Genomic DNA, 14,469 nt, shown 5'->3' with positions numbered 1-14,469 from the left:
TACATTGCACAGGAGGGACAAAGCAGACTGCTAATGTATCAGGAGCGAGTCATCGACCATGTACGGTCACATCTGGCGCTCCCAGGACGCCGGCACATGGCTCCGCAGTGTGGGCTTTTTTTAACGTGTCCGCTGCTGACAGTAGTGTTGCTATCTGAAATCTTTGCAGTCAACGCATTAGTCGCGGTAAGCCCAACACTCACCTAGGGACGACCGCCTTAAGAAGGCACATGAGCTGCCATCACCGAGCCCAGTGGGAGCAACGGAACACACAAAGTCACACTCCAGGCTCTCACCGTCCAGCCTCGTCTTCTACTTCTCCTTCTCCTCTCTCCTCACAATTGTCCTCCACTCCACCTTTCATCACGCCAAGCTCACGTTTTTCTGCAAAAAGGCAGGCTTCCGTGGGCCTAATGTTCGAGCGTAAAAAAATGATGACGCCGGATAACCATCTTGCCCAAGGGTTGACGGCTGGCTTGTCAGAATTGATAGCCCGCCAACTACTGCCATATAAACTGGTGGACTCGAAGGCCTTTCGAAAATTTGTGGCCATTGGAACAACACAATGGAAGGTCCCAGGAAGGAAGTATTTCTCAGAGAAGGGCATCCCAGAGCTATATGGCCATGTTCAGCGGCAAGTGAATGTATCTCTGGCACACAGTGTCGGTGCCAAGATACATCTGACCACCGCCATGTGGTCTAGCAAACACGGGCAGGGAAGGTATATCACTTTTACTGCCCACTAGGTGAACCTTCTGACGGCCGTCAAGCATGTAACCCGTGGCACCCATGTAGATTTGGTTTTACCGCCACGGATTGCATGCAGGACTGGCTCTTCTTCTCCTCCTCCTCCTACTCCATCCTCCTCCCTCTCCTCCTTTGCTGACTCCTCCTTTTCTGCTGCTAGCGTCTCTTCCGCTGCGCCGCCCAAGCTCCCTAGAACCTATTCGACATGCCAGGTGAGACGTTGCCATGCCGTGCTGCGTCTGTTGTGCCTGGAAGCCAACAGCCACACTGGCCTGGCATTCCTTTCAGCTTTGCGTTCACAGGCAGATCAGTGGCTAACACCGCTCAATTTGACAGTTGGTAAAGCGGTGTGTGACAATGGTGTCAATCTGCTTAGCGCATTGAAACAGGGCAAAATTACGCATGTGCCATGCATGCATGGCACACGTCTCAAACTTGGTCGTGCAGCGATTCGTTGTCAACTACCCTGGGGTCCAGGACATCTTGCAGCAGGCAAGGAAAATCTCGGCCCATTTCAGAAGATTTTACACGGCCATGGCTCGCCTTGCTGACATTCAGCGGCGACACAATCTGCCAGTCAGACATCTTATTTGCGATTTCCCTGACGCGATGGAACTTAACCTTCTATATGCTTTATAGGCTGCTCCAGCAGAAACGTGCAGTTAACGTCTACCTGTATGAACTCTGCGGCAGAACAGGTTCTGGGGAGCTGGGGGTTTTTTCACCACGCCAGTGGCTGCTCATGAGCGACGCATGCAGACATCTGCGGCCATTTGAGGAGATCACCAAACTGTTCAGTCGCAGCCATGGTGCCATCAGTGACATGGTACCTTATGCCTTCTTTATGGAGCATGCATTGCGTCGCGTCATTGATCAAGCTGTGGAGGAGCAGGAGCGGGAAGATGAGAAAGTTGCAATGCTGGATGAATTCCCAGGGGGGGCTACTCTATCTGAGACAAGTGAACAACAGGAGTCTGAAGAGGAGTCAGAGGAGGATGGTGCCGGGGCGGATGAGGAGGAGCAAGAAGAGCATGCTTTAAACCTTTCTGGGATCCCTGTTGTTGTGCGTGGATGGGGAGAGGAGAATGAAGAGGATGACATTATCCTGGATGATGAGCAGGAGCCAGGCCACCACACTGCTTCCAGTTTAGTGCAAATGGGGCCTTCATGCTCCAGTGTTTTAATAGGGACCCCCGTATAAAAAGCATAAGGGTCAAGGACCAGTACTGGGTGGCAACGTACTTAGACCCCCCGGTACAAACACAAAATGTTACCGCCGTCACAGAGGGCTGTCAGAATGGAGCACTTCCAATCCTTGCTTCGAGAAATGCTGCATTCTGCTTTTGCGTGCGCTGGCAGAGGAGCAATTCCCACTCCCAGAGAAGGAGTTGCAGGTACCAATCCAACAGCGCCTGCAAGAAGAGGCCGGTTTGAAGATGTGTTGGTGACTTCTGATATGAGGTCATTCTTTCAGCCGACCCATCGACAGGTGTCACCCGGATCCAGCATCAGGGAACGCCTAGACCGACAGGTGTCCGACTACATCGGGTTAACGGCCGATGTGGACGCTCTGAGGAGTGATGAACCCCTGGACTACTGGGTGGGCAGGCTTGACCTCTGGCCAGAGCTTTCCCAATTTGCAATCGAACTGTTGGCTTGCCCCTCGTCCAGTGTCCTGTCCGAAAGGACGTTCAGCACAACAGGGGGGATCGTGACCGATAAGCGTACTCGCCTAGCTCATGACAGTGTTAACTACCTCACATTTCTAAAAATGAATGAGGCATGGATCTCAGAGGAATTCAACACATGTGACCAGTAGACCATGTATATGTCCATAAACAATTTTTTTAATCGAGCACACAGACGTTCTTTCTTCATTTGGCTCACTTCATTGTACAAAAAAAGCACACTGTACTATATGCCCGTACCCTCCTGTTTGAAGAGGTTGAGCGGTGTCATATTTCTACTGGGGCTGCTTATTATGAGGGGCTCCCACCATCCCTGTGCTGTGCTGACTTCCTCCTGGGGCTGCTTATTATGAGGGGCTTCCACCATCCCTGTGCTGTACTGACTTCCTCCTGGGGCTGTACCTCTGCTGTGCATATTATGAGGGGCTCCCACCATCCCTGTGCTATGCTCATTATCAGGGGCTCCCACCATCCCTGTGCTGTGCTGACTTCCTCTTGGGGCTGCTTATTATGAGGGGCTCCCACCATCCCTGTGCTGTGCTGACTTCCTCCTGGGGCTGCTTATTATGAGGGGCTCCCACCATCCCTGTGCTGTGCTGACTTCCTCCTGGGGCTGCTTATTATGAGGGGCTCCCACCATCCCTGTGCTGTGCTGACTTCCTCCTGGGGCTGTACCTCTGCTGTGCGTATTATGAGGGGCTCCCACCATCCCTGTGCTATGCTCATTATGAGGGGCTCCCACCATCCCTGTGCTGTGCTGACTTCCTCCTGGGGCTGCTTATTATGAGGGGCTCCCACCATCCCTGTGCTATGCTGACTTACTCCTGGGGCTGTACCTCTGCTGTGCATATTATGAGGGGGCTCCCACCATCCCTGTGCTGTGCTGACTTCCTCCTTGGGCTGCTTATTATGAGGGGCTCCCACCATCCCTGTGCTATGCTTACTTACTCCTGGGGCTGTACCTCTGCTGTGCATATTATGAGGGGCTCCCACCATCCCTGTGCTATGCTCATTATGAGGGGCTCCCACCATCCCTGTGCTATGCTGACTTCCTCCTGGGGCTGCTTACGGTGCAGGTGTCAGTGATCTCTATCACGGTGCTGGTGTCAGATCACTCTATCACGGTGCAGGTGTCATTGCTGTATGTCACGCTGCTGATGTCAGTGCTCTCTATCACGGTGCTGGTGTCAGATCACTCTATCACGGTGCAGGTGTCATTGCTGTATGTCACGCTGCTGATGTCGGTGCTCTCTATCACGGTGCTGGTGTCAGATCACTCTATCACGGTGCAGGTGTCATTGCTGTATGTCACTCTGCCGATGTCAGTGTTCTCTATCACGGTGCTGGTGTCAGATGACTCTATCACGGTGCAGGTGTCAGTGCTCTATATCACGGTGCTGGTGATCATCTCCTGCACCCTCTTCTTTGCCTACCCTGATCTTCCCTCTCCTCCATTGCCTTCATGAGCTCCACAGTCCTGAATTGTCACAATTTCACATATAAAAAAAGAATGCTTGTAGTTGTCGATCCCAGATTCACCTCATATATGTGTTATGTCATTGGCCATGTGGTGGGACTATGTGTGCACAGCTAGTAATTATTTTGTGGCTGCAAATATAACCTGTAGGTTTGTAAAGTTCACCTCCCATTGGCGGTTCACGTTCGTGAAACGTCCCGTCGGAAGATCGTCCATCACTACTCAAGGGGTTAAACATGTTCGTTGGGAGGTGTTTCTATCTGTGAGGGGAGTGGACTGACAGGGAGTACAGAGAGATCGCTGTTCCTAATCACCGTACTCCCCAGAACGGGGATCTGTTTGCTTACATTGACAGATCCCCATTCTGGCTCTCTGTGGAGCAATAGCGGGTGGCCAGCAGACATCGCGGCCACCGGCGCCATGTGCACCCTCTGTATCTATTGCACAAAGTGATGTACACCTACAGCGATTCAGGCAATAGAGCCAACCCGACGCAGTATAACTACGGTGGCTGGTCGGCAAGTGCTTAATTATCACTAGAGGGATCACTAGCAGGAAGAACGAGGTCCTCGTTCCTCTATACAGATTTTTAATTATCATTAGGAAGATCACCAGTGGAGGAAGGATTCCCCATATAGATCTTTAGGTATCCCTACAGGGGTCACTAGCAGAAGGATGGAGGTCCTGATCCCTCTATATAGATCTTTAGTTATCACTAGAGGGATCACCAGCAGGAGTCATTCCTCTATACAGATCCTTATTTATCACTAGAGTGGTCTCCAGCTGGAGGAAAGAGGTCCCGATTCATCTATATACTGTAGATCTTTAGTATGGAGATCACCAGCAGGAGGAAGAAGGTCCTACTTTCCCTATATAGATCTTTAGTTATCATTAGTTATTATGTTAGTTATCATTCATTCAAGGTCCCTACTCCATACATGGGCAACAAAAATTGTGAAAAGTTTGAGGAGAACGTATTAGGAAAGACTAAAGGAACCTAATATGTATAGTCGTGGACAAATAAGGGAAAGGGTAGACTTGTCTTAACTCTTTAAATAGATTAAAGTCATTCTAAAGGCTTTTTTCTTCATTAAAAGAAAAGATATGTCATACTTACCTGCTGTGTGCAAAAGAATTGCACAGAGTGGTCCCTTGCTTCCTCTTTTGGAGTCCCCTGACAGTTCTCTTTTTCCTAGTGCCCCCGCAGCAAGCTGTGTGCTGAGGGGACACTCGTACAGGCATGCTCTGGAGGTGGGCTGTGTGTGTCCACAGGCACAGACAACATGGCGTGGCCATGCCCTTTCCTCCCTCCTCACAGGATTTGACAGACCGCAGCAGGAGCCTATGGTTCCCTGATCTCAGAGTTTCTTGTGAGACCAGGAAGTCAGTGGAGCGCTGCTCCAGACAGGACAGTGCTGGATTGAGAGGACTCAGGTAAGTGTTTTACAGAAAGTGTAGTTGATGTTTGGAACTGATTTCCAGCAGAGGAATCAATCAGTAATTGAATTTAAACATGCTAGGAATAAGCATAGATCTATACTCAGACAAAAAGAAAAGAAAGGGGGTAGACTTAATACACCATTTGGTCTTTTTCCTCTATTTGTCTTGTATGTTTTTGTTTTTATTCTTCTATTACTTCGCTTCTGAAATTTTAGGTTTATTTTTCCAGAGTTCCTGCAGCTACAGAGATGAGTGAGGACTTGTTTTTGCTTTTTTACGGTTTATTAAGAATATGTAAACATTCTGTTCTGCCCAAAATTTCATGTATTTTTTTCTATGAAAAAGTTCCAAAGCATATGGCTAGCTACCACCACTTACTGTAGCTTTATTAAATTCCAGTCTGAGGCACTTGACCACCTAAGCTGCCCATTCAAGCTTTCAACCCTACAAATACGTAGAGGTTTGGAGTCCTTTTTTTGGAGCCATTTAAGTTCTTTACTCAATTCAATTGGCAGTTATCAAACTACCTTGTTCTTCTCAAAAGATCTCTTTCCTCACAGGAACAAAACAGGAGTGTCCTCTTTCTCAGTTACTATTTGCTGTTAGCGTCAAACCTCTACACACAGGGAGTCACAATTAAGAACAAGCAATCCACTGGTTTCTTCTCCTAATCTTAACAAAGAAATTGCAACATATACTGTCCTCTATGGCTATAAGGTTAACTCTACTAAGGTTAAAATGTTACCACAAAATATTAAGCCTGATCTCCTCTGACTTTTTCACATTAATTATTCCTATACCCAGAAGATAGACACATGAATGTAAGTTGTGATACAATTTACACCTACATAAAACACTTTGTATATGCATTATGATATCCACCTTTATTGTGGCATCTAGCTGCTCTTACGTAAATGGAAGTACTATCAACTCCATTTTTGCCGGATTACCCTCCATTAAGGTGGCTTTGCTCCCCAAACTCTTGTATCCTTTGAGATGCTACCAGTCAAGGTACAGAATAAAGTTCTCAAAAACTCCAAGCCAATTTCTTACATTTTATCTGGAACACCAATCGCCATAGACTCTCAAAAAGGTTCCTCTGTACCCTTAAGTCTCAAGGGGGCTAGGGGCTCCAGACACTGAAAAATAATGTCTAGCCACACACTTGTGTCACTTAGTCCCTTGCTTCACATTTTGGTCATAAAATAAATGGACTGCACTTTAGAAGCTCTGGATTGCACCTCATCTTAATGCCCTGGAGCACCTCACTAATATTCCTGACTTCTGAACTCCTATCCCTTAGCAGTTTATTCAACATATTAGGAGACAAACTAAAGAAAAATTCCATTTGTCTTCTCTGAATTCATTATTGATCTCTTTTCTTGATACACCTCTTATTCCTGATAGATTCATGCCAAGTATGGTTCAGCCCTGAGGGGGCTCGCCAGTCCAGAGCACATCCTGGCATTTTTCTGCACTCCAGTTCCTATGTTTTCATGTATAGTTGATTCGCTTAGCCTTGTTTCCACGTCCTACGCATGAAAACATAGGAACTGGGGTGCAGAAAGATGGTAGGAGGTGCTGTGGACTGATGACTCAACATTTTAAAATGTGGCTGTAGCAGTAGGCAGTTTGTTGGCAAAGGGCTGGATAGTCGTGCAATGAGTGTCTGCAAGCAACAGTGAAACATGGTGAAGGTTCATTGCAAGTCTGGGGCTGCATTTCTGCAAATGGAGTTGGATATTTGGTCAGGATCAATGGTGTCCACAATACTGAGAAAAACAGCCAGATAATTATCCTTATCCTTAAAGCGGAGTTCCACTCAGTTTTGTGTTTATTAAAAGTCAGCAGCTACAAAAAGTGTACCACTTTTCCACCTACTTTTGGGTGTAACTCCGCTTTAATGCCATACCATCAGAGAGGCCTGTGATTGACCCCACATTTATTCTCCAATAGGACAATGACCCCAAACAGCAGCCAATGTCATTAGAAACTATATTCAGTGTAAAGAAGAACAAGGAGTCCCTGAAGTGATGGTCTGGCCCCCACAGAGCCCTGATCTCAACATCGAGTCCATCTGGGTTTACATGAAGAGACATAAGGATATGAGGCAGCCTACATCCACAGAAGATATGTGGTTAGTTCTCCAAGATGTTTGGAACAATCTACCTGCCGTGTTCCTTCAAAAACTGCGTGCAAGTGTGCCTAGAAGAACTGGTGCTGGTTTGAAGCCAAAGCGAGGTCACACCAAATATTGATTTGATTTAGATTTTTCTTCTATTCGCTCACTTTGCATTTTGTGTAATTGATAAAAATAAGCAATTAAAATATATGTAGCAAGGTCCCGGGTCAATTTTGGTCTAATGAGAACCTCCAGAGTTAGGGACAGCTTACATCCTTCTGTGTAGCGTTGGTTACAAGGCATAGACACTTCTTGAATGCAAAGAGATTTATTGTCTCTTAAACAGAACTGTGGGAGAGAGGGTTTAGGGCCAGGACACCCTCAAGTGGTTGCAATGTTAATTGACAGATTCCGAGACTTCTATAGTTAGACAGCCATGCAGGGAAAGGCACCCAGCTAGACACCACATCTGTATGTGTGGACACGCTGTCTCCTAATGCAAAAATCTTGAACAGTTACTAACAAAAGGTTTACAGTGAACTCTCATTTCCTCTACAATCTCCTTATTGCAGATCTTCACTCAACTGAGCCCCCAGTCTCTCTGAATAGACTTGCTGATCTACTGAGCTCTTCCAATCTTCTCACTCAGTATCTTCCTCAAGCGTCACCCCCGCTTCCTTGCTGAGTCCCTAGATTGGCATTCAAGATACTCTTCAATTGTCACCCCACTGGCCTGCTCAGTCCCTGGCTTGGCACACAAGACTGCTCTGCAAACGTCACCTCCACTGGCTGGGTCCCTGGCTTGACCTTGCTGAAGTTTCCCAATTCTTCATCATCCCCGGTTGATGAGAATACTCCTCTGGTACTTGCTTCAGCTACTCACAGTGGTCCCTGGCAATAGGGTGGATGGTCTCCCGGAGCTGACTAATAAACTACTTTAAAAACCTGTGTTGTGTGTTTTTTATTTACTTTTTTCCCCAGGTGAATGGGCAGGGGTACATCGTACCCCATAGTCATTCACATAGGGTGGGGGGCCCCCTTATTAAAGGGGGCTCCCAGATTCTGATAAGCCTCCCACCCGCAGACCCCGACAACCAACGACCAGGGTTGTTGTGAAGAGACCTTTGTCCTCATCAAGGGCCCCCCCTTCTCCAAAGCACCCACCCCCCCATGTTGAGGGAACGTGGCCTGGTATGGCTCGGGGGGGGGGGGCGCTCGCTCGTCTTCCACCCCCTTTCCTGACCGGCTGGGCTGCGTGCTCAGATAAGGGTCTAGTATGGACTTTGGGGGACCCCACACCTTTTTTTCAGCATAGGGGCCCCCCTTAAAACCCATACCAGGCGACAGGACTCTCAAGGTGCCAATCTCACTGATGGAAGTGGCGACATTGACTTCCTTCACTAGTCCCGTCTACCTGGAGTCACATTCAAAATGAATGGACTTTACTCCATGTGTGGGAAAGTTCGTTCATTTGAGAAGTCGGGCGGACCGTCCGCCGGACCTAGTCCCCCGGAAAAGTCCGGTCGTGTGTGGGCGTGTGTGGGCAAGTCCGCTCGTTCGTAAAGTCTGGCGGACCTCCGCTGCAAAGTCCGGTGGATTGTCCGCCGGACTAAGTCCGCTGGATAGTCTGATCGTGTGTACGTGGCATAATAGTTGTCCTATGGACAGGTTCTCCCACCTGAGCTGTGGATCTCTGAAGCTCCTCTAGAGATACCATTGGCCTCTTGGCTGCTTCTCTGATTAATGCTCTCCTTGCCCGGCCTGTCAGCTTAGGTGGACGGCCATATCTTGGTAGGTTTGCAGTTGTGCCATACTCTTTCCATTTTTGGATGATGCATCAAACAGTGCTCAGTGAGATATTCAAAGTATGGGATATTATTTTATAACCTAACCCTAACGCTTTAAACTTCTCCACAACTTTATCCCTGATCTGTCTGGTGTGTTTCTTGGCCTTCATGATGTTTGTTCACTAAGGTTCTCTAACAAACCTCTGAGGGCTTCACAGAAGCCCTATACTGAGATTAAATTACACACAGGTGGACTCTATTTACTAATTTGGTGACTTCTGAAGGCAATTGATTCCAGTAGATTTTAGTTAGGGGTATCAGAGTAAAGGGGGCTGAATACAAATGCAATGCCACACTTTTCACATATTTATTTGTAAAAACATTTGAAAACCACTTATAATTTTCCCTCCACTTCACATTATGTATCACATAAAATCCCAATAAAACATGTTTACGGGGGGGCGTGGCTACCGAGCTACTGCATGGACGTGTGAGCAGATAGCTCCGTGCTGGAGACCGGGGAACGACGCTTAACGGAGAGGACTTTAACTCTATCTAACCACTACCTGCGTGGGAACTATCCCTCATTCCCTCGGCATGGCCAAAAAGAGGAAAGGAGTCTCACAGCTCCATAAACTTCAACACTTCTTCCCGCAGAAAGACCGCGGCCTACTCCAAAATGGCGCCGGAGACGCCTCGCCGCCTACCTCCAGCGAATCTGCGACATCCTCTCCGAGCCCGAGGCACAGCACCAGCGTGTCCAGAGACCCTCCGGATGTCTCCTCTCCGCTGTCCCGGAGCCCGGCGAAATCTAAACCCCGTCTGACGGAAGACGTGACCGCCGACAAGGTGAGCGGGGACCACGAGGGCTTGGATGATACTAGGGAACTAGCTGAAACGCTCCATTCGTTCCCCACCACCAACCAGCCGGTGTCTGACACCACGTTGAAAGACATGCTAGTGTCCCTTCGCAGCTCCCTCCACGCGGACCTAATGGACTGCATGCGGAGTTTTAAGGCAGACATGGGGGAGCTGGGAGACAGAGTATCTCATGTGGAGGAAAAAATGGGCGATTATGCCACCTCTTATAACTCATTAGTTGATGCCCACAATGAGCAGGCTGACGAGGTGTCCTGGCTTAGGTCAAAGGTCGCTGACCTTGAGGATAGATCCCGCCGCAACAACCTCAAAATCAGGGGGATCCCCGAAGTGATCACCCCAGGCCAACTATTGCAATATGCTCAAGCTATGATGAGATCCTTCCTGCCGGACGCTACTGACTCTGATTTAGTGATTGACAGGATCCATCGAATCCCCAAACCTTCCCATCTACCAGACAACATCCCTAGGGATGTTCTTATGCGGGTACATTTTTACCACATTAAGGAAAATTTCATGTCTGCTCATCGCAAAAATAAACAACCACCTGAATGCTATGCACATATTCAGCTTTTTGCGGATTTGTCCCAGTACACCATGCAGAAACGTAAAGCCCTGTTATCCATTACTAAAGCTCTGCGTAACCACGCCATCTTATACCGCTGGGGATACCCGGCTAAGTTACATATCACTAAAGATGAGCAGGTGTCTGTGGTTAATTCCCTGGAAGAAGGACTAAAGCTGCTTAGAGCATGGGACATCCTTCCAGCTCAATCAGAACCTCACACTTCTCCACCAGCTTCAATGGATGTCGGTGACACCTGGCAGGTTGTATCCAGGAAACACAAAAATGCCTCCTCCAAGAGACGCACTTGATCTCTCCGTTACACACTACCAACCTATTCGACAATACCCGGCTCCCCTAGCACGTATGCCACTGAGTGTTTTCTACACCCCATGACATTTAGTGCAGAAATTCTGCCACGGGCTCCTGGAAAGGGCCCTTTTCTTAGTCCGGAGCAGGATAAAGCTCCGAGTTTATTTTTTTTACTGCTTCTCTTTCTCTACGTGCAACCATGTTGGTTTTGCTTTCCCCTGTTTGCTGTTTTTTTTTTTTCTCTCTCTCCCTTCTGTTCTATTCCCCCTTCACTTTTTCACAGGATGGACTCGTTCAATTTCTCGGATTCCCAGTCTTACTGCTGAAGATCGTTTCCACAACAGGATACTCGAGGACCTTTATCTGACCAGGACCGCTTGGGTATGCTTACTACACTCTCTTCCCTATAATGGTTGCCAATGGTAAAGTTTGTTTCTTTTAATACACATGGGCTTAACCACCCGGCTAAAAGAGCTGCCCTCTGGAAGGAGGCCGGTAAGCTGAAGGCCGATGTCCTTTGCATACAAGAGTCGCATCTCACACTACAGGACCAACATAGACTCCATCATAAAAAATTCCCCCATATTTTCCAAGCCTCGGTGTCACGTAAACATAAAGGAGTTGCTATTCTCATCAGTGCTTCTGTAACCTTCACTCTCAAGTCTTTTACTACTGACCCGGGAGGTCGCTATGTCATTGTTATTGGAGAAATCAACAACAAACTCTATACGGTAGTTAGCCTCTACACTCCAAACTCTCATCAGCTGAGATTTTTGAAACGGCTACTGAAAAAAATTAATGAAGTTAAACAGGGTGCTTTACTTATTGGTGGCGATTTCAACATCACTATGGACTACAATATTGACACTACATCTAAGTCCAAGAGGCTTTTACCCACACTCCAATCCACTTTGCACTCCGCAGAACTTTATGACATCTGGAGATGTAGGCATCCTGGTGAAAAGGATTTTTCATTTCACTCAGCTAGGCATAATACTTATTCCCGTATAGATATGATTGTTGGGGATAGAGGCTTATTGCGGGCAACATCCTCCTCCGCTATCCATGACATAACTTGGTCAGATCATGCGCCGGTATCGGTGGTGGTGGCGGAGAGGGATGTCCCTTTGGGAGATTTTGTATGGAGGGCTGACTCGAGTCTGCTTCGAATACCCGGATATGTGACCTCCTTAACAAAAACACTACAGGAATTTTTTGACATCAACAAAAACTCTGTCTCCGACCCTATGACCCTATGGTGCGCCCACAAGGCGTATATGAGGGGTATTTTGCTACAACTCAGCTCCAAGCTTAAGAAACAGAGATCGAGCAAATTAGATTCTCTGCTTCAAGAAATTAAAACCATTGAGGCTCAAAATAAGGTCACTCCTGGGGCTCCCTTGGCAGACAAGTTGACAGCCCTCCGTTATGAGCTGAGGGGTTTACTTTTGGACTCTCATGATAAATATATCAAGGCTTTGCAAATCAACCACTATGCCCACGGTAATAGGGCTGGGAAACTTCTCGCTAACAAATTAAAAGACCATAAAACCCGTAACAGAATCCCCTTTATTAGGCGAGCTTCTGATGGTGCTAAAATCTCAGATCCTAGGGGTATAGCGGACGCTTTTGCCGAATACTACTCCTCTCTCTATAACATAGATAAAGACCCTGACACAGTCCAACCCTTAGAAGATGATATCCAGACTTTCTTGCAGTCCCTTAATCTCCCAACCTTGTCTCATTCACAGTTAACATCCCTCAACGCCCCTATATCTGTGAAAGAAATACAAACAGCCATACATACATTACCCCTAGGCAAGTCTCCCGGTCCTGACAGCCTCCCAAATGATTATTATAAAGTATTTAAAACGGTGTTATCCCCGACATTACAAGACGTTTTTTCTAAAGCAATTTTAAACGCCTCTTTCCCCCCAGAAATGCTTAGAGCTTATGTAGTTACTATTCCCAAGCCTGGTAAAACTCCTGATGCCCCGTCAAATTTCCGCCCTATATCTCTCCTAAATACTGATGTCAAACTGTATGCAAAAATACTAGCCTTAAGACTTTTGGACACCCTGCCTTCCCTGATCAACCCTGACCAGTCGGGATTCCCAACTGGGAGACAGCCTTCGGATGCGACCCGAAGAGTTGTCGACCTGCTCCAACACGCGAAGTCCTGTCGGACGCCTTCTCTGCTCCTCTCTTTGGATGCGGAGAAGGCGTTCGACAGGATACACTGGGGGTATATGGTTCAGGTTCTTAAAAAGTTTGGGTTCACTGGGCCCATACTATCTGCTATTCTTGCCCTCTACTCATCTCCATCTGCGCAGGTATACACGTCAAGTACATTATCTCAGATTTTTAAAATTACGAATGGCACGAGGCAGGGGTGCCCCCTCTCTCCTTCCATCTTTAATTTACTTATTGAACCCCTTGCGGAAAAAATCAGAACACACCCGGACATAATTGGCTTCACTTTCCAAAACACCTCCCATAAGATCAACCTGTTTGCAGACGATGTCATCTTATTTTTAAATGCCCCCGCGAAATCCTTACCCGCTGCTCACTCTATTCTACAAAATTTTAGCCAAATTTCATATTATAAAATAAATTTTTCCAAGTCCTTAATTTTACCAATCAATGTCCCTACCAATCTTAGCAATACCTTACAAGCCTTGTTTTCCTACACCTGGAGTGAAGTGGGCATAACTTATTTGGGTCTCCGGATAGTTGCTGACCCAACTGAGCTAGCTGACATTAATTACCGCCAGCTCTCTGACCATTTGATTACAGAGACTGCCCGATTATCCAAAGTAGAACTCTCTTGGTCGGGGAGACTGGCTTCATTCAAAATGCTCCTCCTACCACAGATCCTATATGTTTTTCATACACTACCTGTACCTCTCTCCCCTGCACATTTCAAAAGACTAGATGCCATAGTTACTAAATATGTCTGGCAATCCAAAAGACCCAGATGCTCAAGAACTTACTTATTGAAACATAGGAATGCTGGTGGGGTAGGATATCCAATACTCATAGATTACTATAGGGCTTCGCTTCTTGTCCAACTTCGACACTGGTTTCGAAATACGAAGTCCTCGCCTTGGGGATCTATCGAGCAAGCGATATGCCCTACTAGTACGCTGTCAGCTATGCTTTTAATAGACAGGTGGAAACCGTTTCCACTCAAGCAGCTCCCTCTGACCATACAGGCCTCTTTGCTGGCTTGGCGGGCTCTCTGTGCAGCCCCGTCACCTGGCGATAACTTCATTAATATCCCCGTCCCCATAGATACACTGGCAGACATTATTCCCAACATTCCCACTAAAAGATGGCGGGATAAGGGAATTGAGACGATTGCTGACCTTTTCCATGATAACTCTTTGATGATCTGGTCCAACAATATGAGTTCCAAGTCCAGGATAACTATCCTTATAGTCAAATCTCCC

Source organism: Lithobates pipiens, unplaced genomic scaffold, assembly GCF_037356315.1.
Source record: "Lithobates pipiens isolate NorthernLeopardFrog02 unplaced genomic scaffold, aLitPip1_a1.2 Scaffold_18, whole genome shotgun sequence".
Classification (NCBI taxonomy): domain Eukaryota; kingdom Metazoa; phylum Chordata; class Amphibia; order Anura; family Ranidae; genus Lithobates; species Lithobates pipiens.
This window is presented reverse-complemented; position numbering follows the sequence as displayed.